Below are 24,677 nucleotides of genomic sequence, written 5' to 3' on the forward strand. Positions count from 1 at the left end.
TGCTATTGTCAATGTCATAGGGAGGCAGGAACAAAGAAGTCTAATCTTCTTTATGGAAAATGTCCATTACCTGTAACATGAGCTCCTTCTTGAAAATTCCCAAACATGGATTTAGAAAATGGAACATGTGAAATCTTTGTAGACAAAACCATCTTTTTGTTCAAAATGAACTTTGACTTCTAAACCTAAGAGAACAACATCTGGAAAAAGTGAAGGACATTGCTAAAGTTATCTGAGAATATGAATTTTCTCACCAATTTGGAAATGGGAATGGGAATTTAGCCTCAATTCACTGAGACCACTGCACTGGGGGCAGCGGGAAGTATTAGGAAGACAACTGCTAACGAGACAAGCTGATGATCTTCTCATCTTCCAAGCCATAAATCATAGAAGGAAAAGAAAAGTTTGATACTATACAAATATTTTCCAATGTTTGGGTTATGGAAACATAAAGAAGGCAACTGTTGCAAGAATCACAAATACCATTTAGGACATTATTTCTAATTGTATTACCGCTGGAAGTGTGATCTCACACTGTAAAGCATTTCATCTGATCCAGAAACCAAACAGTTGAAAGGTCACTATGCCAAATTTATCAGGAATGACTTCAGAGCAGAACTCCAGAAGCTCAAAAGAAAAATATTTCCAAAAGTTGGAATTCTTTGTTGAGGCAAACAAGAGTACTGATTCAATCAACTCTGTCTAATTATAAAATATTAAAATTTGGAAACTACTGAAAATATCTTATAATATGTTTTAATGACCAACTTCATTAAAGCACACAGAGATGGAAATTGTTGATATTTCAATGGGTTTTGTTCTTATGTTAAGTGTGTGTGTATTTTTAACTGGAAACTTAGTGCACATCTATTCATTACTTCATTTAGCAGATATGTGAGCTGGTCTGATAGTGTCTGGCACTCTTCTAGGTTCTGTGGACAGTCAGCTGTGAATAAAACAGACAAAATCCCTAAAGCTAATGAAAGTTATGGTTTAGATAAAATTTAATTTTTGTTCTCCTTAGAATACAACTAAAGTGTCTCTCATGCTAATAAATATTTTTCTAAATGGTAATAAATAACTGTAATATTATACAAGTTGTGTATTTCATTTAGTCATCTCTAATTTCGTGGTCTTAAATAAGCTATATAGTTTTATATATGAATAATTAATACAATTTGTCATATATTTCCTTGTAATATGATCCTGGAAAAGGATAATTAATGGATGCATTTAGCTTTCTTAACATGATTATTGAGTAACCATTGAAAATAAACTAACTTTAGAAATTTGATAGCCAATCAATTATTTTATTAAAACTTAAATTTGCATCTATTAAAATTGAAGGCTGAAATTGTACATTTGCTGACATTTCCATTCCTTTGCATTTCCTTATTTTTCATTGATTTGTAACCATATTTTATACAAGTGAGAAAAATAACCTGACAACCAGATACTTCATTATGGAAAAATGTAACAAGCAAACTTGAGAGTTGAGTTAATCCCTCTCTCTAATCTTCTCTTTGTCTCTCTCTTTCTCTTACTTTCACTCTCTAATTATCCCAGTCCTTAAGCTCACACACACACACACACACACACACACACACACACAATATGGAAGCTCAAGATGGTGAATTCTTGACCTAATGGTGCTTTATGTTGGTTTAAAAATATAAAGCTTCCAGGTAACATCAAAGCAAATAATGAATAGTAAAATATATAAGGAAAAATCATATGTGTGCATTGTGTTTTTATATAAAGAAGGCAAGCATTCAATATGAGAGATAAAGTTTTACTACCCTTTAAACATTAAAAGAAACATTCCAATTTGAGAGTAGACTTTGAAAGGAATGTTGATATAAAAGTATTTTTCCAGAAGAGACAGAAATAGAATAGGAAATTATATTATGTTGGAAGAAGGAGAACGGGGCATATTTACATTTACAAATTTAGATTTTTTTTCTTTACAAATAGAGAAGGGAGAGGAGGGTGTACCAGAAGATACCCATTCAAGGAGGATATGGGACTTTAAATTGGTCTATTCTCCAATCTCCTTGTATGATAATATGCTAACAAGCAATTATTAAGTAATGGTATGTACAAATGAATGAATGAATATATAAATGCATGAATCACCAAATGAACCAAGATGAATGAGCACAAGTTGTGATATAGATGTTCTTAGTTATCTCTCTCATTGCTGGGATTTGCAAAGCACAGGCTGCCTCAAGCAATAGTGAGCACCTTACCAAGGCCTCTGTCAAGCAGCAGGGTGAAGCCACTGGGGAGATGGAAACATGAGTGAGCACTGAGCTCTGTACTTGGGAAACCCATCTTCATGGTTCTTAGATTCCATGACACAATATTACACATCACTGAGGAATTTGAAAAGGAATGAATGAAACCAAACAGGGAGCTGGGAAACAAAGAGACGAAACTTCTATGATCCTTCCCTCAAACGATTGCTCTCACCTCACACTCGTGAGGGAAATTTGGATAGTTTACCTCAAATTGGAAATTGAATATGGAAGCTCAGATTTTAATGCGTTATGAAGTAATTCAGATCAGCTTGTGCCACTTTTTGTGTTTTAGGATGCAATCATGAATTTGAACTTGCTACATTATCCCCAAAATGTTGAATGAATACAAACTGTCAGTGAAGCACATTTCATTCACATTCAGCTTTGTGATGAGTTTGGTGGGTCATGAAGGCATGTAGTGAATACAAGACAGTGTTTTGTTAAGCATAGCTGGCTTCATTAAAGAAGGTATTCTAGAGAATGGGGAGAATAGCGATAACAATCTTTTTCTAAACTTTTATACCTAATGCATTAACTGCAGCCATGTTTCCAGCCAATTTAATCAAGCAGAGATATAAACTATTTAAGACATTTGAGTGGGAGAGCCAGAGCCACTCTTTCTAGGCTCAGTCTGCCAAAATCCATTGGAGGCGTCTCTATTTCTAATATTAGATACTACAATTGGACCTCCGCCTCCTGCCTGCAGATCACTGCTCAGTGGGGCCGACTTTCAGCTTCTGTGAAGATACAGGAGAACAGGATTTGTGACATTCTGGGATTCTGCCAGAATTCAGTGGGTGGTAGGACCAAGGCTGAAGGCCAAGTCACAAATCTACAAGATAGCTGCATGAAACACATCCCCCTGCTTTGTTGATCAAAATGTTGCGTTATCTTTTTTTTTTCCTGGAGCATGGGGGAAGGGAGGAAACAATCTACTTTTTGAAAATGTCTCTCCAAGAAAAATAATTCCAAGTTGAGGTTGATATACTGTGAGGGGGAAGAAACACTAAAATAAAAAGCTTAGCTGTAGTTCATTAACTTTAATTGGTTTTTGTTGCTTCTCCTCAGGTTTCCTGGATCTCCCAGCCATCTCCTCCCCCAACTCCCTGCTTCCCCTTCTTCTACCTCTCGCCTCCTCCCCCTCCAATCTGGCTTACCCTCCTTCCTGGCAGCATTTTTAGCTTTAATTTGATAGTAAAAAATTGAATCCAAAGTTACAAAATTTTTTCAGATTCAAGTTCTTTGAAAGAAAAAAAGTTTTAGGAAAAAAAGATATTCCAGCTTAAAACCAAGACTCCTTCAAAGGCACATGTCCCAGCAGGTGTCAGTTGCCCTTCAAGATCAAATGAATCATATATATGCATGATATCATTCACTTATTTTAGAAAAATTTAGAACATCAACTTATTATAGGACCTTTGGACAAGTAGGGAGCAAAATTAAGTCTACAGGGAAGATAGACAAAGGGAATAAAAAAAGCAATATGTAAAGAATTGTTTTAATTCATATGAAACATAAGGTACAGAGGATTTAAGTATTTGGGGATGCTGCATTCAAGAATGTGATCAACAAAAGCTTCGCTCAGAGGACTAGATTATTTGTCAAGCAATGAACAGAAGTGGGAATACAAACTAAGGGACGTCTTACTGATTAATTATTTAGACAAAGAAGGTGGACATGCTACTGCAACAACAGCCAATCAATGAGAATGGCAAAGGGGAAAGTGAGAACAGAAATAAATGAAACAAAAATTCATAGAATAGCTTTTACAATTATCTCCCAGAATTAGCATCTTCTGCACACGTGAACAGTCTGTAATTAAGACACCAATGCTCTCAGGCTTCAAACAATTGAAATTTGTAAACATTTGATTCTGAAACATTAGACTTGCATGCTGCCAACTCCAAAGCCTGTATCACCATCATCACAAAGCTACAGCTCATTTATTGAGTTGCCTTAATTCAGGAGTGAGTGCTAAAGTGGGTTTGAGGGCAGGAGGGAAAACAGACTGAAACTTACATCAAGCCAAGAGAGTTATTTCCCACATACTGATAATCAGTCCATCCAAATTTAGTTTAGTGAATTTGCATGAGCTATATATTTCTTCTTTTATTTCTGTTGTATCCCATGTAATTGGACTCAAGTTGACTCATGTAAGTTCCCTCTTCACTCACTCACACACACACACACACACACCTCTTTACTCAAATAGAAATGTGCATGTGGTATGTGTATCCCATATCGCAAGCACAATGAAAATAAGAATGATTTGATTTTATTAGCCATGTTTGATATTTAAAATAAACTTCTGACAATGTAAGTATCTGCCTGTTTTAGATTTACTCAGAACTCACTAAATTTGCAGTCTTTTTTTTTTTTCAAAAGCAAGCAAAATAAAGAGAAAGGAAGGCATGTTAAATTGCTTTTAGCACCAACTGGATGATTTTCATTACCCTTGACTTATTTTAAGCCCAAGGCATACACAAAAGCTAATTTTTATCACTAATGTAATTTAACTTGATCTACCCGAGCAGCATTGCACCTAAATTTCAGACTTCATTCAATACTTCCTGAAGATGCATAGAGCCAAAATAGGAAAAGGAAAAGGAGATTTTGGTGAAAGAAATGATTGGAACAATGACAAGACCAAGAACATTGCCCTAGCAGCTCAGCACACTCTCCATGTGCCTCAACATCCTCAGAGGTTTGATGACAGTGTGTTTAATTAATACTTAATGATACCATTGATTAAAACTTTTCAGTGTTATCACTGCACTTTAAGCAAATTCAAAGATTTTCAATAGATTCTTGGACAATAAATCCATATCCGTAATTCATTCTTCCAGCTGACATTGTATTAAACAGAACACTAGTTAAGAGTAACAATTGTTGGAAAAAATCAAGATGATGGAAGAGGATAAGGACATGTTTAAACAGACTAAGAAACATGAAATAGGACAGGACAGAACAATAGCAGATGGGCACCTGGAAACTGACAGACACAGGAAACCACAGACACAACGATGTGGTGTTGCATTGACCCAGCAGCATTCAGCAAGCAGCAAACTGAACTGCATAGGCAGCTGGAACTTCACTTTCAACAAGGTGGGAAGGGATGATCCCTGGGAGCTCAGGAGTGAACCCAAAGAACTTCCTGTCCTCCTGGTCTATTTAGTTTGACTAGGAGCAGAGACAGAGCAGCAGGTCCTAGATGGGCCATGTGGGAACAGGGTGGATTTCACAGCCAAGTCCGCCCCCTAGAGCCAAATCGAGTCCCACTTTGTGTAGCGAGATAAAGGCTATAGGACAGTACTGTGCAAGCTGAGCTGGGAGTGAATTAATTTCTGGCTCAGTAAATTTCAACAACGTGGCATCCTACATGTTCCACCCAAGATATGAGCAGATAGCCAGGAGACCTGATGGCCAGCAGATCAAAAACTCTAGTGGTGGCACATCAGGTGCCATTTTGTACAGTGTGGCAAAAACCTTAAGACTGCAGGGACAACAGTGAGCTGCACAAGCGCTGAGCTGGTACAGAACTCATTGAGTTCAGTGCATTGCACTGTTCCCACAGGGAAAGTAATACCAACTTTGGCATTGTATGGGTCAAAATAGGTCCGGGTGGCCTCCAGACCTAACAGCCAACAGGTTCTGGTAAGATCAGCACCACCAACACCCAAGCTGTATAGGACTCCTGGTGTCTCCGTAATCCGGGGAACTGTTCTAACAATAAATGGGAGAAAGGTAGTACAGACAACAGTGTAGACTCAGCACAGTATCACAGAAGGTGGAAAGTGGTGAGCAAGAAGCTGGGACTATGGAGACCATGACAGAACTCTAACATAAGAGTCCACACCTGAAACTCACTAGAGAGTGGCACAAGTGACTGCAAACAAAGACCCGTGCACAAACCACAATAAGCAAAATTGAATTGTAGACTTGTGGATGACACAGCATAGAAACCTGCCCCAAGGAGAAGATTCTGCTAACCAGCAGTAAAATGACCAAGAGCAAGAGATAAAGGCATAATAAATATTACCTAAGACTCCCCTTTGCCAACCTCAGAGTTAACTGAGGAAGACATTTTGAAAATGGGGGATACCGAATTCAAACATTTGTCTTAAAGCTTCAATCAAGAACGAAAAGCATGTAATACTCGAGTTGAAGGAATTTAAGAAATATGTCACACAGGAAATGAATCAAACGACAGCTCATATGTCATAAATGAAGAATACAATGGAGCAAATCAAAAGTACAGTGAAGAGTCTTCAAAACAGAATGAAGGAAGCAGAAGAAGGAATCTCAGAATTGGAAGATATTTTCTGTCATAATGGGGAAACAGACAAAAAGCTGGAAGCAGAGCTGGGTCAAGTTAAAAACAATTCAAGAACTGAAAGACACTATTGAAGGCCAAATGTAAGAGTTATGGGAGTCCCAGAAGATAAAGAAAGAGAAGCTGGGTTTAAAAAATGTACTTAATGAAATCATCAGGGAAAACTTCCCTAATCTAGAGAAAGAATTGGGAAACACATCCAGGAGGTACACAGAACTCCCAATAGCATTGACCAGAAGCAATCATCACCATGACACATGATAATCAAGTTCTCTTCAATCAAAAATAAGGACAAGATCCTTAAATATGAACATGAAAAGAATCAATTTACCTATAGAGGAATGCCAGTTAAATTCACAGGAGATTTCTCACAGGAAATTCTACAGGACAGAAGAGAATGGAGCGAAATATTCCAGATTCTAAAAGAAAAAAAAATGGTCTTCCCAGAATAACGTACCCAGCACAGCTTTTCTGTCTTTGAAAATGAAATAAAATTCTTCCACAGTGAAGAAAAGATGAAAGAATATACCTCTTCCAAACCTGCCCTACAAATGATACTGAAAGATTTCTCTTGGCAGAGAAGAGGAATAGGACCCAGCAAAACTAAAGGTAAATGTGGAGAACAACCCAGTAAAATTACAACAGAAGATAAATCGATTAGCAATTCATTGCTAAAATGACAGGACCGGCCCTATTGGGTGGCCTAGCAGCTAAAGTCCTCACCTTGATCGCTCCAGGATCCCATATGGCCACAGGTTCTAATCCTAGCGGCCCCACTTCCCATCCAGCTCCCTGCTTGTGGCCTGGGAAAACAGTCGAGGACAGCCCAAAGCCTTGGGACCCTGCACCCGTGTGGGAGACCTGGAAGAAGTTCCTGGCTCCTGGCTTTGGATCGGGGCAGCACTGGCCGTGGCAGCCACTTGGGGAGTGAATCATTGGATGCAAGTTCTTCCTCTCTGTCCCTCCATCTCTTTGTATATCTAGCTTTGCAATAAAAATAAATCTTCCAACAAATTACAGGACCAAATTACAACCCATCATATTAACCCCAAATATAGGTGGATTAAACTCATCATTCAAACATCATAGATAATTAGACTGAATTAAAACAATAAAACCCATCTATTTGTTGCCCAATATAGACATATCTCACCACAAAGATCAGTAAAAACTATGTCTCATGGATTTTGATTTTTTTTTTAGTTTCATCTCCTAAAAACACTTTCTCATTGAATTCTTCACTGACCCACAGATCATACAGCAGCATCACTTTCTTCAACAAGATTATTGATTTTCTTTTTCATTTCTTCAGCGACACATTAGTCATTCAATAGCATATTATTTAACTTCATGGCATTGTAAATTTCTATTTTTCTTCCTGTTGTTTATTTTGTATTGTGGCTTTTCATTCAAGGGGATGTATAGTAACTATGTAATGGAGAATATCATATCCAGATGTGAGGATACAATGCAGTATGCATCTCTACTTCCAGACTAAAGATGGACTCACAATGAAACTGTTTACTGTATCTTGACAATTGGATGCTGGACTCTCTGCCAAAAATCATGGACATATGACCGTTTGTGAAGAACTATACTATAGTAACAATACTAGGCTACTGCACCTCAGTGGGGAGGAGGGCTTGGAGAGGGAGGAAGGGAATCCCTAGGCCTATGGAACTATATTATAAAAGGATAATAATAATAATAATAAAGAATCTTTTAAAAAGAGTAACACTTGTTTTACATGGAAGACAGAGTTAATGGACAAATCAATGGAAAGAAAAAGGTTGAACAAAGTGATGGCAGAAATTTTTTTTTTTTTTAGGAAGAGAAACAATAAACTTAAAAAAATAAAGAGAAAAAATCTCTGGCATAACAATATGTATTCAAACTCCTCACAATAGTATGAGAACCAGAGATGTAGAATTCTATGGGTTCTTACTGAGAAATAAAGAATTCCTCTAATTGGAAAAAAAAAAAAAGATGTAAAATGAGACATTTTTCTTGGGAAATCATTAATTCCACCGCCAAGAGAATTAAGGACTCACGATTTAGAATGAAATAAATGAGTGTGCGCCAACCCTTTTTTGATGATGCTGGAGGTGCAGTCTTTGGGAAGTAATTAGTTCAGAAGAAGCTGAAGGATAGAGCGTCAGTGGAAAGGATTTGTGCTGTCCAGAAGGGAAACAGATCAGAAACTGCTTTGTCTGATAACGTGAGACTCCAACAAGAAGGCACCCACAGAGAAGCCAGACAGCGAACCCTCGCCAACAGTTAAATCTCTCAATGCTTTGATACCTTACAGGTATCAAAACTGTGAGAAACTGGGCCAGGTGCAATAACCTAGTGGCTAAAGTCCTTACCTTGCATGCACTGGGATCCCATATGGCACTAGTTCATATGCTGCCTATTCTACTTCCCATCCAACTCCTTGCTTGTGACCTGGGAAAGCAGTCGAGGAAGGCACAGAGCCTTGGGACCCTGCACTTGTGTGGGAGTCCCAATTGAAGCTCCTGGCTCCTGGATTTGGGTCAGCTCAGCTCTGGCCATTTCAGCCTCTTGGGAAGTGAACCAGCTGATGGAAAACCTGCCTCTCCTCTTCTGTAAATCTGACTTTCTACTAAAAAGAAATAAAATCTTTATAAAAAATTGTGAGAAATCCATATCTTTGGTTTAATCTCATAGTAGTTTATTACAGCAGCTTGTCTAATATATTGTCACATTGGGCCATTAAATCAGCAAGATCAACTATTAATGTTTCAACACAGACACGTTTTAATTTTTAGCTATTATTTTTCTGAGAATGAGAGAAATTCCTATAGAATCCATAATAATGCACATATGAAGATATAGGAGCAAAACCAAATTGGGAAGAGACTTTGTTCATATATATTTATTTCTGTGAAAATCAGAGTTACACAGGGAGAGGAAGAGACAGATTTTCTTTATCTTTTTTTTATTCATGATACAATTCCATAGGCACAGGGATTCCCCCTTCACTTCCCTCTTGCTCCCTCAACTGTCTTATCCCATATTATACAATAGTACAGTCCTTCAACAACAGTCACAAGTCCAAGATTTTGCTATCTACCGTATCATGGCATTATAGTCACAGACAACGGTGGATAGTTGAGAATCCTATTGTCAAGTAAATGAGCTCCCAGTTACATTGGGAATTCATTTTTATTCAGAAGTGGAAATGCATACTATTATCACATTCCAGTATGCTAGTCTCCATTATATAGTTTATCTATGAAAATGTATGTACATACATGTTTACCTGTATATCTAATTATCATGTATGTTGCATGGTGGTTGCCTTATGTCAAAGAGACTCCATCCATGGAAAACCTAAAATTCATGATGGCTGACAATTTCCAAAGCAAATTCATATTCATCTTTATGACTACCAGCTCTAGTAAAAAGAAGTATGACCTAGAGACCTACATTTAAATTTGATTTATTTGAAAGGCAGACTGACAGGGAGGTCAAGACAGAGACTGGGAGTTATCTGTCACCAAGGGTTCACTCCCTCAGTGTAGGAGGACATTGTGACCGTAGGTCAGCGACCTTAGTCAGCGAGCACCAGATTACAGTTGATGGGACAATATTTGTATGATAAACAACTGAATGGATGTCTTGTGTGTGACTGATTGGATATCCTTTGCATGAGAACAACTGTATGGCTACCTTTTGGCTACCTGATATCATTTGTATCAGAACAGTTGAGTGGGAAGTAATATACAAGGCAAAAGGACTTCCAAACTAAGGCATAGAAACAGTTGATGGTTCTGTTGATGAACTAAGTATCTCTACCCTAATCCTGTATGACCCTCAGCATATAGAGTATGTTGCCCCTAATAAATTTTGGCTATTGATCATCAGTCAGTAGTCCAAGCGTGTTATTATCGGCTCCGTGCACCAAGTCCATCGCTGCAGGACAGCGACACCTCAATGCTTGCAACATTCATGGCCTCTCCAAATTCAAGCAAATTGCCAGAAACTCTAATTCAATGTCCCACAAGAGCACCAGGGGCCCACGTACTACAGGCATGAGTTACTAACACAGGATGTAGTTAGTAGCATACTGGATCAGGAGGGGCAAGACTTGATCACAGGCACTTGATATTACTTTTTTTCTGTCACAGAGGCTACTCAAAAGGCATCAAAGACACCATGCCTTTTGTTTCTGACACTCTGGTCAACTCAGAGCATTCTAGTACACAGAGCATTCTAGTACTCAGAGCATTCTAGTACACAGAGCATTCTAGTACTCAGAGCATTTTAGTACACAGAGCATTCTAGTACACAGAGCATTCTAGTACTCAGAGCATTCTAGTACACAGAGCATTCTAGTACACAGAGCATTCTAGTACACAGGGACATGAGAATGCCTTTGGAACTGATTAAGTTTTCACTCTCCAAATCATGCATTGATCCTTTCTTGACTGAGAATGGTGGTCCCACCCATTTTCTGAATTATCAGATTTGACTATTTTCAATTTAATCAATTTACATGCTCTTCTTTGGAATGTGTTATATATATCACTAATTTACTAAACTGAATTTTGTAAGTATACTTCTTTATATCAACAAATATATTTAAAAGAATCATTTCATGCCAAGCAACTACTAAAAAAAATTGAGAAAAATAAAAGGAATCACCAATCATTCCAAAATTCACAGCTCAGTTAGTGAGATAAGGATGCCAGGAAATTAGTATTCTAAAAGCGGCACTACCCCTAACATTAGTAAGACCCAAGAAGAAATACAAATAGGAACATGCAAAATGGATATTTAAACACTTAGAGCTACAAATTGAGTTAATAAATGGGTAAGTAAACTACACTTCATTTTTCTTAACAACATATACTACCAAATTTAAGTTCAAACTTTCAACATTCACAGGCATTTCCTGCTGGACAATAATAACATCATATGAGCCACCCTCTAGCCTCAGGTCTAGAGTCTCCACAATGCTCCCCAATGTCACCCTCTGTCTCTTATCCATAGGGACCTTGGACACATGTGAGCAACATCTGTCTTCTCTCCATCATTCAGATAATCTGAGGCCAACACACAGATCCTGGATGACTCTAAAAGGCCCAGATCCACAGAAGGGCCATGGGCTGTTTGTAGAACAGGACTGAGACCAGGTGACGCAGATTCCTGTGGTTGGGGAATTTCTAGAGGGCAGGAAGGGTGGATGGGAGTCCCGGGAAACACATCAGTTTCACTCCATTGACATCTTCCAGCTGAAGGAGGAGGGCAAGAGATAGTTACATCAGAGTCTCTCTTGCCCAAGTGTGGGCACAACACTTGCTGTCATTATCATAACAGAGCTGCTCTGTAAAGAAACAGTTCAGACGCCCTTTTTGCAGCAGAGCCACATTTCCAGAGAAGAGACACCATGGGAGTTTCAGGACTAAGTCTTAAAGCACACGTGGGTTTCACAGTAGAGGAGGAGGAAGAAGGGGAAGCCCACAGGAACAGCAGCAGCACCTGGGCAGACATGGGCTTTGGCCACGTGGTGTACTCAGTGGGAGGAGCTCCAGCAGGCTGCAGAGCAGAAGGGAGTGGGAGCCGGGAAGAGGTGGAGGAGGCGAGGTCAGCAGGCAATCCGTACAAAGGGTTTGATCATCACGCATGGTGCTGCTCTCCAGGAAGACACCTGAGATGATGGGACAACAGCAGGCCACAACTAACACAAGCCTGATGAGTCCAGGGGCACCTCTAGAGAGCAGGCTGAGTGGAACTGGGAAAACTGAGGGGGCAAAAAGCCTCGCCATCAGTCACTGAGAGCCTCCACAGACATGCTGTCCGTCACGTGGACTGGCAGAGAGGAACAATAGGACGAAGATTTCACCTGTGTCATCGTCCCCCAAACTAAGGAGTGAGCGTGAAGGGGAGGACCCCTAAAAAGGAGATGTTGATTTGTGAGACTCACGGAGTGGGCAAGGACAGGAAAGTGATGACACAGAAAGAACCCAGAAGGACTATGGGTGTGGAAGACCACGATGATCTCAGCTGAGCAGTCCATGAACACAAGAATGCTTTCTATGGAATTAGCAATCACTCTGGGGCGAGGTCATTGTCCCATATGGGGTCACAGAATGAAACCACAGAGCTCTCTGACTGCACTTAAAGTGCATGCATACTGCCCCCCAAAAATAATTTTGCAATTTTTTTTTCTGCCTTTCCAAATTTCCCATGGCAGCTGGATATGGGCTCACAGATTAAGATACCAATCTAGATGCACAAACCCCGCATGAGATTCCTGATTAGAACAGGAGCTCCCTCACTTTCGGTACAACTTTCTGCTAACGCATGCCCTGAGAGGCAGGGTGATGAGTCAGGTGTGTGGGCCCCTTCCTCCCACAAGGAAGACTCAGCTTGAGCTACATCTCTCTCTGTTTTTCAAGTAAAATGAAAACAACAATGACCATCAGTGCTTTTTCTAAGAAGCTTCTCTTCCTGTTCTCTTTGTGGAGTGAAAGCCCAGCCCCTTGCGTGACCTGAAATCAAATTCTAAGTGTCCTAACTCTGAGATTCAACAGGACATGCAAGGACACAGAGACAGTTCTGGGTTTAATATGAAGATAGTGCAGGGGGTGCCTGACTGACCTCTTCCCCTGCTGCTCCAGGATCTCTGTCAGCGACTTGCAATGGTCAGATCTGACCCGCACATTAAAGGGCAAGACACCAACCAGCCATGTCCTGAAGGAGGACTTGGGGTCTTTGAAGGCATGGAGCTAGTTGATTTGTTCCAGATACTTCTTTTTTCCTGTCTGCTCCAGATTTTCCTTCCTTTCCCAAAGTGTTTATTTCTTATTCTCTTGGGCCACAGAAACATTGCTGGAAAACCTTTTCAACTGACTACATGTTAGAAACATCATGGCAAACCTGAACTCAGCTATTTCAATTTTCCATTCCTTTTCCCCCTATACCCTTTGGACAGTTCTAAAGACTCTACAACAAGTAGTGACAGCTGGCCCAGTTTTGGGGAGAACTTTGAATGGACTCTCCTAGATGCATGGCTGCTGTATGCAGCCAAGGTTCCACCAAGACGTTAAAACAGGTACCAGGGAAGTGTAAGCTGGGCTGCGGGGCCTGGGAAGCCCTGCTGGGCCTGACCGCCCTGACACTGCACAGTTCCCACCTGCAACATGTCAAGCTGGCATCATGCAATGATTGTTAAATACATGAAGAACAAAAATCAAATAAAAGAAAAACAGTATTAGCTGGGTAAGGAGGACAGCAGTAAATGGAACATACTAACATTACTACTGATTGCTTTCAGTTTAATAGAAATATTTTTGTTTCAAGCAATTCGAGTATGTAGATATCTCAGATTGTGATTGCCATCCACAAAAACAATAAGGAAGCCTTTTTCTGCACTCTTCCAGGCATACGATCAAAACTGTGGAATTTCAAGTTCTAAAGCATGCTCTCTATCAATCAAATAAACATATTGAGGATTTTTCTTGTGACTTTTTCCAAAAATCATTTACTCCTCCACTTGGGGGATTTTAATTATTTTAAGGAGTTTCTTTTATTCAGTAAAGCCATGTTCCTGCAAGACCTTGATTATTGTTGTTCTTCAATGTTTTCTGTCGCGAAGATTAGAGGTGATAAATCACTTTTGGTTTATCCCCCATGGTTGCCTCTAACACATTGTCAGCACCTCTTCCGCCCTCACGCACACTCCCTGCTTTGTAGCCGCACGTGGGACCATGTAGAGGCGAGAGGCGCGGCGACAGTGTCAGCACAGTGTTGGCTCTGACGTGTTGCTCTCCACAGGGCTGCCACGAGAGGGGCAGGCTCCTGCCCCATTGCAAGGACTCTCACATGGACTGCTTCACTTCTGAGTGTCTCCTTTACCAGGAGTGCCACAGGGCACACAGACATCATGGCTGCCAACCCACAAACAGGGGAGCAGCCGACTCCTCTGAGTGCCAGCTGTCTGTGTGTGCAGCAAGCCTTTGATCAAACAAAAATCACAACAGCAGCAGTGAAAATCACACCAAAGGTTAAAATAGGTATCCAAGTGAGGGCACATCGCTTTTGGGTTACGGCAAATAAAATCAGCGTTCTCTCCCATGCTAACCCCACTACGTCACGCCCAGGGGTGTGGGAATGGACACAGACGTGCAAGTTTTCTCTGCAATTTTTATGAAGAGACTTGCTCTAGCCTTCCCCTGTGTGCCAGTGCTGCAAGGATGTAGTTTTGCCAGTTTCTAAGCCTTGAGCAAAACAAAACAAGGCTCCCCAACAAGAACAAAAAAAAAATTAGTGAATAATTTCGTATCTAAAAATAAGCATATAATGGTTGAAATTCGAAGGGGAAAATAGGAGGTGACATCAAAACCCCTGAGAAAATAGAGTGGGTTTCACTCTGTGAATGAAGGCGGCGTTAGCCAATGAACAGTTAAAACAGTAGCTTGAAGCAGAAGCAAACTACCTGTAAATATGGGAACGTTTTATGTGTGAGAAAACTGTTAAAGGGGACTTAAAGGAACAAAAGTACCATTTGTTCCCCTAATTAACTTTGAAGAGTCTAATTAAGGGCAACATAAAAGCCTAAGAAATGCTGGTTATTAGGCATGTACTTGAACTTGATCAGTGAGATGGGATTCTTGCAAACAAAGATGCTAATTTCACCCAGCCTAAAATAAACCTCTCTGTGAATATCTTGAAACACAATCTTGCAGAACCTTGGGAGCAGAATCCTGATCTAGGACAGGCTGCCTTTTGGGACTAACGTGTCTTGGGAACTTACGTGGCTCCCAGTTCAAACATGCAGTAGCAAAGCATCATGGCCCTCTTGTCTGGACACAGCCATTTCTCAGTTTCCCTTTAGTCTGTGTTATCCGGGACCTCAGCCGCTGTGTTTGGGCCATCTGCAGCACAAATGTGTAGAATTTTATTTCCAAATGTGAGAAAAGTGGGATCAAATAAAAGAGCATTCATATCTGATTAAATCTACAGTAACACGACAGAAAATTAAACCAGGCTTTGTTACTGCTTCAGGAATATCATTTAGGTTTTACTTTGAGATGCAGATTTGGGAAAAGAGACTATTTCTTTTTAGCAAAGGAATCTGTCAGTAACATGCAAGTAGTCATAACACTAGAAGAAGAGAATTATAAAATTATTTTTTTTCTTTTTAAATCAAGTTTCCCCTGAGTTGCTTTGAGTGAGTACTCATCCCAGAGTTTAAAAAAAAAAAACACGTTGATTCTGTGACATTCCAATGTTTTTCTTTTGGGAAGATGCAGAGAAAGATATTCTCTGAAACGGCTTCCTGGAGATGCTATCATGAGAACCTTTTAAAGAGCTTTGTATTTGTTGCAAAAAAAAAAAAAAAAAAAAAAACAAGGATTTTGACTGCTGTCATCGAACACAGCCACATTCAGCACAGGACAGGAGTGCAAATAAAGACAATGGTGCCTTAAGGACACAATCCACCAAACGGCATCGCCAGTGCAGTCGGGTTAGGATGATCAGATCCTGATGCAGCTCTCAAGCTTGACATGCCATTATAAGTGACCCTGAAACTTACATCTAGGGAAAAGACTGGCTTCTATGATGCTCTGAGACTTTGGTCCTAGCACCAGCACTCAAAAGGTCAGCTTGGAGATGAAGGATTAGAAATTATAAATAGGAGTTTTAAAAATAAAGTTTGGCATAGAGAGACATCCAAGGCTTTTCCCTCATTGGACTTAACAAAGCTGACTGCCTGCACTTCACCTGCCAAACCCCTTCGGGAAGGCAGCTTTCCTCGGGCTCCCACACTACAGGTTCCTGCCCTGGAAAAACAATTCAATATGGGCATTGTGTACCAGAAAAAGGACTCCATGGTGCAGTCAAAATGGAAGAGACAATGAACTTGGCAAGAAAGTAACCTCAACTTCCTTTCTCTATATATCATTTTTAATTTATTTTATTTGTTTGAAACATACAGTGACAAAGGGAGAGAAAGATCTTCCCTCTGCTGGCTCACTCCCAAAACACCTGTAACAGACAACACTGGATCAGCTCAGACCCAGGAGTCCAGAGCTCAATTCAGAACTCCCTTGTGGGTGACAGGAAATGAGAACACTTGAGCCATCACTTGCTGCCTGCCAAGGTTCCATTACCAGGAAACTTGATCATAGAGGCAAGACTCAATCCCAAGCATTTCAAAATCGGACGTGACAACCCTATGAGTGGCTTAACCTACTTACCAGTGTTTAGGCCCCTAAACTTGAATTCTGTAAAGTACCACACTTACCTACCTTTTGCATCAATATAAATCAGCCTCCACTGTATGCAAACACTGTACTTTTGTTCTCAGGTAAGCAAACAAGAGGGTAGAAATTTCAGAAAGAAACAAGAGAACATATAGATGATAAACTCACTGAAATGCTTCCTTTAAAGTACAAATCGATCAGCCATGCTTGGACACGAATGTTCAGAGAAAACTGGGCTGGTTAAAATCACATCCCACTGGTTCCCCATTACATTGACTCCATCTGAATACTAGGCCTATCTTCTCCCCACATACACAATTCTTCCCTTTTACTGGCAAAAGGACACCATGAAACTGAGGAAGAAGACACAGAAAGTTAGGTTAACTACCCAAAACCACAGGGAAAATAATAGACGAGAATGAGATGACTTATTGGTAAATACATGTCAACACTGAATGAGGTCTTATGTCTAACCTTATCACTTACTTTTATCTTCACATCCCTAATCAACCAATCATTAGAATTACCCGGAATAAATATAATGGAGACAATTACATTTCATATAAAAAGAGATCTGAATGTGAATATTCTTTGACTAGAACATTCCTCTCTGATTGTGACTCCTCCATTACATTTGTGTGCTATCCTGAGTTGTGTGCCTCTAGAAGTACACTGAAAACTGTTGTGTGTTTAGCTACAGCAAAAGCAAATTCAGTGCTAATCAGTCAACATTTTCATCATTCAGTGTTGGCTGCAACACCCCACTGTCCGCATGTAACTTTGGGTAGAACTCTGGTTTGCATATTTATACATGTGTTAGCCTTCTAACACATTTACACTCTTTCTGCACTTCTCCCCCTAGCCTGTTTACATCAAAAAACATAAGAAAAATAAAACTATAAATGCAGTCCATTCTTCATTCCTTCACAGAGTAAAAAGAATAAAAGAAATCCTAAGACTGTGAGGAACATAGGTCTCTATTCCAAATTTCCTCCAGAGTGCAGAACGTACCTGGACAACACATTTTCTCAAAATGGATATCCTAGACATGTTTCTCTAATGCAAACAGCAGCACATGACCTTGGCCTTGCCAACACATATGGTAATGTGAGAGATCATGACATAGCACTGACCATTCTCCCCCCCATCACAGTGCAGTCAGCGCTTATTCCAAAACCTTGAGGAATGCCAGCCTGCTGCTCCCTCCCAGTGGTTCCTCTAGGCATCTGGAAGTTCGGTCATCACAGCTACCATTCTCGGCATTGGGCCAAGTCCTGACACAATCTTTCTCCAATTCCACCAAGTTTTTCTCTCCGAGGCTGCACTGCTCACAGGTGGCATTTGAATGAGTATTTCACAGACTTTCACATCTGTTTTATCTGTTTTAAATAGGCCTAATCTTTCCCTCCAGGATGTGTTTCTTAGTAACATACTCAGACGAGCCAGAGTTAAGCCTTTGGAGTCCAATACCCACATGCACCCTGCTTGATACTTGGATCAGTAGCCTGCTTCCTCCAGATGTTCCAATGCCCAGGAGCTGTGCATGACTACAGACACAATTCAGCAAAGTGCAACAGATTCCTCTCCTACTGTGGATCGGTGACTCGAGCTAGACTCGCAGACCTCATGCACACAGGTGACCCCTGCTTCCTGCCCGATGACAAGGGTTTCCCAGAGAAAAAGCTACTTGCCACATACAATAATATTGGGGCTTACTTTTTTTTATGATTTGTTGTATTTTATTGGGAAGTCAGATTTACAGAGGAGAGATACCAAGAAAAAGATGTGTCCGCTAGTTCATTCCTCCAGTGGCCACAATGGCTGAAGTGGGCCTGAGCCACTCTCTGCTACCTTCCCAGATGTGAAAAGGAACTGGATCAGAAGTGCAGCAACCTAGACTTGAACTGCCAGTCAAATGGTTGCGCATGCCACAGGCAAAGACTTGACTGGCAATGCCACTGCACTGAACCCAGGGTGTTTAGCTTATCACTGAATCTAAGTTATTTATCAGATACATACTCGACAAATGTTTTCCTCCAGTTTGACTTTTCTTTCTAAATCTCTTGCATTGCAGAGTTGTTTAATTTTAATGAAGTTCAATGGACTACTTCTTTTACGGATCACTGGAGTCCATGTCAAACTTCAATGCCACGCCTGAGCTCATGTAGATTTTCTCCTATGTTACCTTCTGGCAGTTTATAATCTGGAATTTTACTTTTAAGCCTGTGATTTGAGCTGATTTTTATGAAGGATAGAACGTCTGGGTTTGGAGTCATTTTTTCCCCCCGTGTGGATGTCCAACTGCCCACATATTAAAGAGATCACCTTTTTTTCTATTGCTTTGCCTTTACTCCTTTGACAAAGGTCAGCAGACCATGCATATACATATATATAAGGATCTGTTTCAGGGATCCCCATTTTGGTCCATTGATATATTTATCTATTGTTAGCTGTTTTTCAGACATGAATAATCTGAGCTGCCAATAACCAGTCATACCACAAATCCAGACCAATCTGCCAAAATCACAGTTTTAGACACTGTAGTTTTACAGTATATTTCTAAGTTGGATAGTCTCAGCCCATCTTTTTTTATGCATTATATATACATCAAGGTTTTTATATTGCTGAAGTAATGGATATGTACTGGTAAATATGCATTCTGCTTTTCAGATTCCCAGGATGCACCAGACATCCAAACATTACAGGAAGAGACAAGGGAGGCTGGAGTCTCTTCACAGACAGAGGACAGAGCGAAGGGAATGTGATCCCATGATGTAGACTGGCACCACTGAGAAAGCGGCTACCCCAGGAAACAGAGAAATTGTGGGTGGACCAACACAGATTTTTGAAAAGACTCATTATATATCAGCCACTCAAATTGATTCATCCTTGCAAAAAATAAGTTACAAAAGCATGCTAAAGGCAAGTGTTAACTGTACAAATGAAAAAAAAAACCATTTGCTAAAGATAAAAGGCAAATTACACGACATATTTTCAAAGTTATTCATTATTAGCATTGTGAAATACCTGAAAGCCATTTGTGGTTTCTGTGTGACTTGTTTTATTTTTTAACAAAAATTCTGCGTTGGTGTTAAACAGATTTTCAACCCTCAACAAACCAGATGGCTAATCCAAAATTATTACATGAAATATGAATAGGAAACTAAGAACTGTACTCTGCAGATGAGAATTTTACAGCATTTACATTTTTACCAAATAAATGATACTTCTATTTCACTGGTATCTACTTTGGAACTGTAACACATACTGCCAGTGGTAATTACCAAATGTGTATATTTAGGGGAAACTATCACATGTGTATCATAATAGCACAAATTGATATTTCTGAATTGCCCGTTTTTCTAGATACAGACATTTGGTAATTATCACCAAACTTGGCTTGTAAAGAGGTGTTTAGACAATTTTTAATGCGTATTGCTTATTCAACAGACCATGTACTAATTACATTCTGCAATGAAAATCCATGTTCAGGTATATAAAAGTAAAGTGAGATCTTGACCCCTTCGATAATAAAGAAAATGTAGATATTTTGCCTCAATGAGCATAATCACTTCTCTTTAAACTAACTGAAATATTTCTGTGACTGATACATCACTTACTGATCTAATAGTGGTCCCAAGGTGGGAGAAGATTGACCTTAAAGCTAAATTGTTTACCGTCCAAATAGTATTTTTGTTCTCTGGCACAGAGAAGTCCATTAATTGTGTATCGCTTTGTCTCCAGCAGTTTTTAGTTCTGACTTGATGCCTGATTGGCAAAGAGCAACTTCCAACAGAGAAAGGCTTAGTACAGTCTGGCCAGCAAAGGCTTGCTTCTGGCTCCTCATCCATGAGAAGCAGTGCCTGAAGAAGCAAATCGTTTTTCTGCTCAGGTAATCTGCATGACATCCACAGACAGGAAGAACAAGCAGCATATGCGGGGCTTTCTTGGTGTCTGCCTAAGGTTTGGCACACGTGGCTTTTCAGCAAAGGGAGGTACGTGAAACACCATCGGCCTTTACCAGGTGGCACTGACAGTGGACTCGGGCAAGGGGAAGACCAACTTCTGGTAACAATAAGAAGTTCAAGCTGTCTTGCTTACTCCAGTATAAGAAAGTGCTGTAACTAAGTGGGCTGCTGTTGGGAAGATGAAGAGATTTTAAAGGCAATGTGAGAGTTCTAAGAAAAGGAATAATTACAAGGTAGAATTAAAAACTCAACAGAATTCCAGATTCTGTATCAAGAATAAAGACACAGGCAGGTTTGTACTAACAAAAAAAAAACAAAACGCCACTTCACAATTATGCAAGAGCTGCCTTGGAATGGGTATAGCATAGCAAAAAAGGCACCAGAGGAAAAACAAAAATGACATGCACAGAAATGCAGCTAATCTTACAATCAATAAACACATCAGAGTTTGTTACGAGAAGCTAGCGTGATGAGGTCTCTATTGGATCTATAGAGGTTTCCAAGACTTGGATATAATTTCCTATGTTAAATGTGCTTAATTATCATCGGTTCCAACTGAATTATCATTGATTCCAACTGGATAGTGAAATGCACAGATCACATAATTAACTAATGCTTCTCTTTCCTCTCATAATGCAGCTCACCGGCCCACACTTCTGATCATTTCTTTCATAACCCTTTGTTTTGTCGTTGCTTAGTTGCAACTGAGTAATGAATGCCTGATGAAACCCAGCATAATGATCTCATAATGATCTTTTGAAAGAAACGATTACCCAGCTCCTCTGCAATAGTTCCTGTGACTTGGACTGAGGCACATATGGGACACCGGCACTTCAAGCAGAGGTCCTGCCTACTATACCACAGCACCAGCTCAAATCTCGGGAACTTGCCAGGCTGTTCTCCGTGTAGTTGCATTCCAATGGCTAACTTTAGGATGTACAACTTGCCTGGACTACAAGGCCACAACTCCACCTAAGAGTCCATGCAGGGCATTATTTTAAATTATTTTCTGGCACTAAACTTAATTAAAATAAATATATAAGATACCTCTGAAATTTTTATATTTAACTTAAAGTAGCTTTATACACAGTAAAGGTAGATTATGTGAAGATACATATGAATGGCTACATATGAATATATACAGATGGAAAAGGGTAATACAAGACTTTCCCAACAATGGAACATGCGATTTCAAGCTTTTTTCTCTAAGTTTCAAGTTGCGTAAGATGAACATGTACTCTTTTAAATCAGGGGGAAAATTATAATATAATCAATAAACTGAATAAACATGAAATATAAGCATTGTACTGATGGTAATAATACTATAAATATAGGACCTTGCATTTATTATACCATTTTTTCAGATGAATTTCCACTTAAACTTCATAGCATTTGTATTATTAATAAATGCATTTTCTACAGAATTATCAAAGATTTTTTAATGAGCATCTAATCTTTTCAAAGCAAAATGATTACTCTGTGCAGTAAAATCTGAATCTGAATGTAGGGTTTTCATTTTGAGGACTATCCACCACCCAAATTTGTAAATGCAATCCATCTACACCTCTCTCTTCCTAAGCAGACATCAGCACCGTCAGCGGGTGAGCCATAAGCACCTGAGTCCCAGGGATTAGTGGGTCTTGATTATTATCCAGTCCTGTTACCACTTTCATGTTCCTTTTATGGCTACATTTCTATTTATTTTTCCTGGCAATTTCATTTTAATAGTTCTAATCCTGTTGGGCAATCATTTCCATCCTACATATGTATGTTATTTTCTTCCACTGGCCATGCTCCTCAATAACCAATCTTGGTTTTTCTGTTTCATAATCTTCACCAATTAGGAGGTTGATAGAAATCTATCCTCACGGATGCAGCATCAGTGGAAAGTACTGACATGTACATTGTGACATACAGATCGATTTTAGAGGCCACTGGACAAGGTCGACTGTGGTCTGTGGCTTGGAGAACTTCAGGAGGCACCAACATCACAGTCGAAGGCAAAGCAAGACACAAGTCCAGCAAGTCCTTCACAAGTTTTAAAGTCTCTGGAAGTTAAAAGAAAAAGGAAATTCTTGGCAATTTCTGTCTGAACTGTTTTTTCTTACTTCTACCTAAACTTGGTGACTCTTCTCCACACCCCCTTACTCTTAATTAGGTACCAAGCTCAAAAATACCGACTGGTTCTTTTTCTGTCAAGCAGTCTTAGAACCAAATATAATTCTGGCTTGACTTCCTTTACCAAAAGCCTCCATCATGTGTCTGAGATGTTTGTAGACAAGCTTTTGGGTTTATTTTAGGAAAGTGTTTTAATGGTTTCCAAAAGATAAATAAGCGTGATGCTAACTTTTACTTATGAGGAAAAAGCATCAAGGCCTTGGCGAAGGTTATGGCTGATGGAAGAGCAGCTGAGGTGAGGGCCAGGACCAGTCTGCTCCTGAGGTGTCACTGTGGAAGCCCAGGAGAACAGCTTTCTATGTCTTCATAAATGTAGCCATGTCATCACTGCCATAAACATGGGTATGGTCCTGCCCCAGACACTAATGAGAGGATTAATGATTTTCGGGTCACCATCTATTCATCCAGATCCCAAAATCTGCCTCCAGTTCCCATGTTCCCATGCTCTCATGAGTGGCTTCTGGAAATTAAAATGTCATCTAGACTCTCAATCTTCCTTACAGTGTGGATCCAGCAATGCTAGGGAAACAGCGACCTGAGACTTCCAGTGAACACCTTCCTAGAATCCCAACTGACTGTGGCTGTTCTGTGCCCTGTGCAGTGAGAGACAAAACTGCAAAAACACAAACACACACACAGACAATACAACAAAGTAGTTTCTTGGCTTTGGAGAAGACAGAAGGGAAATCAAGTTCCCTTTGTGCAGTTGGAGCAAACACCATCCACATTTATGTAAGACCTTAAAAACAAAGAAAGGAGGAAAAAGTCACCTGGTGGTGAAGGGTGTATGGCAGATTCTTCCCTTAGAACTTTTGGCTCTGTGCAGCTGAGAGCTAATGCAGACATTACTGATAATAACATGGAAGAAATGTAAAGTTTTATATGATGGAGAAATTAATAAGAGTCAGTTATTGACTTCAAGAGAAGCATGTTCTTCACTTTCCTTGGTTTCACAGACTAAAAGAGGACTATTTCAGACCCCAGGCGAGCTGAGAGACAGACCAAGCAGTCCCCTGCCCTTCTTGAAACATGTTCAGAATGCACAAAAGAAAAAAAAGTGAAGATTCATTATCATTAATTAGCTAGCATGTAATAAAACCCAGTGACTTTCTTTATAGTTCAGCGTCACTCTCCACGCTACAGCTGAGTGTTGTCGTTACGTGCCACAGCTGTTTGATTCTCACTACTGTTCTAATTTAAAGACCAAAGTTTATTGTTGTCTGACACGGTATAAGATTTTTAAACTATTAGCTAGAAACTGCACTCTGATTTGTGTTGATACATGTTCTTCTATTTTAGTATTATTAAAAAACTTTTTTCTAGTACCTATATTCTGAAAAGGTATAAAAACATGAGTTCATAGGTGTTATTCAGCCATTTAAAAAAATGAAATTTTACCATTAGCAACCAGAGACTGTTATGTATGCTAAGTGAAATAAACCAATCCAAAAAGAACACATACTAATTCTCTCTGATAAAAGGCAACCTCCATGCAAAATACAGTATCAATAGATATACAGGTAAACGTGCATTTACATACAGTCACCTAGAGGAACTGTACAACAGAAACGATCATATCGGGCCCAGCACGAGAGCATAGTGGTTAAAGTCCTTGCCTTGCATGCCCAGGATCCCATATGTACACCGGTTCTAATCCCGACAT

This window comes from Ochotona princeps, chromosome 28 (genome assembly GCF_030435755.1).
Source record: "Ochotona princeps isolate mOchPri1 chromosome 28, mOchPri1.hap1, whole genome shotgun sequence".
Lineage (NCBI taxonomy): Eukaryota > Metazoa > Chordata > Mammalia > Lagomorpha > Ochotonidae > Ochotona > Ochotona princeps.